The sequence below is a fragment of the Phyllostomus hastatus genome, unplaced genomic scaffold (genome assembly GCF_019186645.2).
Source record: "Phyllostomus hastatus isolate PE091 unplaced genomic scaffold, TTU_PhHast_1.1 phas_scaffold_39, whole genome shotgun sequence".
Classification (NCBI taxonomy): Eukaryota; Metazoa; Chordata; class Mammalia; order Chiroptera; family Phyllostomidae; genus Phyllostomus; species Phyllostomus hastatus.
The window spans coordinates 20,822,877-20,827,577 of NW_025334028.1; positions in this window are offsets into that span (position 1 = coordinate 20,822,877).

Consider the following 4,701-nt stretch of genomic DNA (forward strand, 5'->3'; position numbering starts at 1 on the left):
TTGCAGAAAGACATCTTCTTGCTTTAAAGGGCACTAATCCCATTCATAATGGCTTCACTTTCATGATCTAATTACCTCCCAAAGTCCTCATCTTCAAGTACCATCAAGTTGGGGATTGGGACTTCAACGGATGAACTTTGCAAGCATACAAACACTGTCTGCAGCAGGAAGATACCGTATTTTTCAGACTATAAGGTGCATCTTTCCCCACAAATTTGGGGGGAAATGGGGGCGTGTCTTATAGTCCAAATGTAGCTTACCTGGCTTGCTGTAAAGGGGGGTGGAGTGGAACGGGGTCACAGGATATTAAATATTTTACCACATTTTTTGCTTGAAAGTTTTTTTCCTATTTTCCTCCTCTAAAACTAGGTGTGTCTTATGGTTCAGTGTGTCTTATAGTCCTAAAAATATGGTAACTACATGCCCTAAAACCAGATCCTTACAATTCTTGTACTTAGAAAAATATGCATAAAATGAGATTACTTTCTAAAATGGAAACATTTTGAAGGAGTCCAAGTTACAAAGAGCTGTGTTAACCACCACACATAAACTTCATTTCTTTAATATGATCTTTTCTCCTTTCTTTTCTTTGCATTCAAACAGGCCTCCTACGGCACCCTGACTCACCAGATTCCCTTTCCCTTAACAACCACTCCCTTAAGCATTAAGTCCTCAGGACAATGAGGTTCTAGTCAGGCTCTAGTCTATTTGGGTTCTAGTTCCCAAATAACCTTGGGAACAAGACTCAGGTCTGTTAATCACAAAGACACAGTTTCAGTCAAACTAGAGATAACCTCCAGGCCTCAGTTGTGTTTCAGCCCCAGCTCTAGAAGAGTGGAACAACCCCACCAACCACACCCTTGTGAAGTCAGAGTGATGTCATGGCTGACATCAAGATTATTACCAAAACAAAGTATGGTTCGGGTGCCTACTGCCATCAAAAGGCAAACTCTAGAGGCAGAGGCTGGTGAGAAAGGAAAGGAGTTTTTATTCAAATAAGGATCTGGGAGGATGGGGGATGCCCCATCTCCTGGTTCACAAGCTCATCTCTTCCACAAAACACAGACAACATCCAGCTGTCTCCAGCAAGACCCAACCGAAAGCAGTGCCCAGAATTCCCTCTCCATTTAAAAGTACTGTCCTTTGGAGCCCAAGGCAGCTAAGTGTTCATCCAGGAAGCTTACCTTGTTTCTAGCTGCTATCTGGCTTCATACTCCCTCTTGGAGGCTGTGTGTTGTGCAAGTGCTGGCACTGGCTATGCAGCTTCTAGCAGCATGGTCCCATGCTCCTGGACCATGGAGCCAGCAAAGGCACTGGCAAATGCTCCACTAGGTTGGCAAGAGAGAGACTCCCTCCTGGAGGCCATGGGCCACACAACTGCACTCATGTGGCCAATGGAGGAAACTGGCCAGTGCACCACCTGAGTGTAGTTTCTAAACAGCAGCCCCGAGCAAAAGAGCTTTCTTTGTTTCCCTAGCTTTATATTAGTTTCAAGCGTGGGATGGACCAGGTGTTTTCTCAGAATGAGCAATTAATTTCCCAGACTTTGGCACACTCAGAGAGGGTTACCCCAACCACCAAACCCTTCTTTTTCCCAGGCTAGACAGACAGGCCTCTGGGTTCCAGCACCTCCTTCTGCTGCCATTCTGACCTCTATGAGGCAGAATGTGCCTGCCTTCCCCTGGTCCCATCCCCAATCAGGTACTGAAGGGGGGTAAGAGGGCTTCCACTGACATCCAATTATCTTTCTAGTCTTGCACATGCTCAGTGCAATAATTCCTTCTGCCACCACCTTGCCTCTGGGTTGGGGAAGCCTTTACTTTCTTGGCTCTGTTAACTCTGTACACACCTCCCCTACCCCCACTCATGCCCTAGTTCTTGTATGCATCATGTTGTCCACACTTGGAGCCCACCAACAGAGTAAAAGGACCTTGAAAACCCTACCTGGTGTCTCAGGCAGTATCAAGGACAGACCTAGGGAGAGAGGCAGGCATCTCAGCAGGACCTCCGCACAAGAGCAACTTACGCCCTGACCAGGAATCAAACTGGAGCATGCCCAAGGCACAAGCAACATGAACTCATGGTCCCACATAAGTGCTGGTATTGTGTGGCTGCATGCCATGCCCTCAGTGCCCCAAGGAGTGTGGCTCTGTGTGGCTCCATCTTCTGGGTGACACCTTCTTTCTCCATCCTCAGTCCAGACAAACTCTACTAGTATCGGGACCAGATGCAATGATCAACTATCCTGTACCCTAGGGCCAGCCAATAGATAGAGACCATGATTCCAATCATGATCTTAAGTCCCTTAATACCCCATGTAACTCGTTGCCTAGAAATCACCAGGGAGCTAAGTCTTAGAGCAAGAGTTCACCTGTGATTCTGGGTTTGAATCATTTCCTTTTAAAAAAGCCTTTACTTTCTTGGCTGCAAACTCCTGTTTGCATGTGGTTGGACTTTGATGCACACAGACAAACCCCTGTAGTTCAGTAACAAGTGTAATTGTATTGTGGTTGATATGATCTGAAATTCTTCAGGTGGTTTCTCCAGCCCAGCTATGAATCTTCTTCTCTAGATGTAGTAGCTCTAGGAATCTTTCCAGATACTATAATGGGAATAAAATTGTGTGCCCATTTATTCTGTTGCCAATTATAATTATTTCTTTTTGACCCTGTTATTTTATAACTAATTTTAAGTAGTACTTTAGACAATGAAGTTTTTTTCTTTTTGCATAGTATTTGTAGCTGCAATAAACGCTGACTCCAGAACCAAAGCCTCTGTGCCAACTTACCTCTTATTTCTGTCCCAGAATTCTCCCTCAGTATGTAACAAGTCAGACATTGACTTTAGAACCAAAGCTTTCTCCAAAAGCTTTTTAAACAAAACTTACTAAGACCTATAGAATGTGCACGTGCCTCAGTGCATTTGTCAAATTGTGAGTTGAATCAGTTTAGTAGATTAGAAAAATCAATTTAGTAGGTAAACTTGAAAAATAGGAAATATCAGACAGAATACAACACACAAAAAGTTTGTTTTAGTTACAAATTTCATGGTAAATGATAATGAATGAAAACAAAAGTGCAACAGTATAGTAATGTATAGACCAGGTGTCCATAACCTTTGGGCCAAAAACTGGTACTGGTCCAGGCCTGTTAGGAAATGGGTCGCACAGCAGGAGGTGAGCTTGAATGGAAAATTGTCTCCACGAAACCAGTCCCTGGTGCCAAAAAGGTTGGGGAATGCTAATATAAGGATATTGTTTTATTATCATAATAAAGTCACTTGCTTATACCACTTAATGTTTTTCTCCCATCTGCTAATTATACTCATCATCATCTTTTTCTCTGTCATTATGTTCTCAACAACCATCAATAAAACTATTTCTCTAACTAAAATTAAATCTGTCATGATTTTTCAGGAAGGAATGTTTTTGATATATTATGGGAAATAAAAAGCCCAAATCAAACTGTAGCATTTTTAACTGAGTAAAAGATAAAGTCTAGAATGATAAATCGATCAGTGACACAATGATACCTTTAATGTTGTGTTTACTGATTGTATCCAAATGCCATTAATAACCCTAACAGCCATCCACATATAATTTTAGGTTACGATCACAGTAAGCTCTGTGTCATTTACACTATTGAATGGAGATAAATGAGGTCAGTGCTACATGAACTGCTGTCATAAACAGGAAGAAAAGAATCTCTAAAAATTGGCAAACATTATCAGCAATGTGACAGTTTCATGGGGTTTTTTTTTGAGACACTATTGTTTGCTTATAGTGAAACATCCCTGGGGATATATTTCTTGCATGAGCATACAATGCTTGACAATATTGATGAAAACTTCCTTATATTATCACTGTGATGCTACTTTTAAAGCTCTTATCATTTCCCAACTTATAAACAAATGTCGATTTGATGATCTAGTCTGTCATGGTTTCTTGCCAATGCTACAAACACACTGACAGGGAATAACTCCCACTAAAAGGGATTTAAAGTCCTGAAGACCAGTTTCACAGTAGCCAACTACCAACTTCACCCTACTATCAGCTGTCAATACTTTCAGAGTTGCCATTGAAAGAGCTCCATGTAGGTTCAGTCAGAATAAGTTGAAGGACTAGCATCCGTGAATTACTGATGAGTTGGCAGGCCCTTGTCAATGTTGGTGTAAAGTGTAGAACTAATCTAGTCATAATGAGGTCTTAACAAAGATTACATTGAATAAAATTGTTAAAAGTAATGACATTGAGGCTTCATTTTACAAATTTGGGGAATATTTTGCTTAAGTAAAACAAAAAATTCAATTCAAACAAACGAGCAAAAAACATGACTTCCAAAATTATTTTGTGCAATGAAGTGTTCCTGCTGTCTTCTGTGATCTGTGGGGTGACTTCTGGGAGAATCCCTGGCTCTTATGGCCAATTTAAAATATGGGAATAATTATCCTAGTGTAATAGGCCATTTAGATATTTGGTTGGGGAAAAAGAAAGAGAACAGAATGTATTTAATAAAAGGGTTTAGATAAGCAAAACCCAAAATACTGCCTCAATATCTGTAAAAACCCAAGGATATCAGTTCTTACTTCATCTATTCAACATTTTACTGGAAGTTCTAGCTAATATAAGGCCAGAAAAAGGAATACATAGTGTAATGACAAGAAAGAAGTTAAACTTTTTTAATTCACAGAAGGCATTTTATA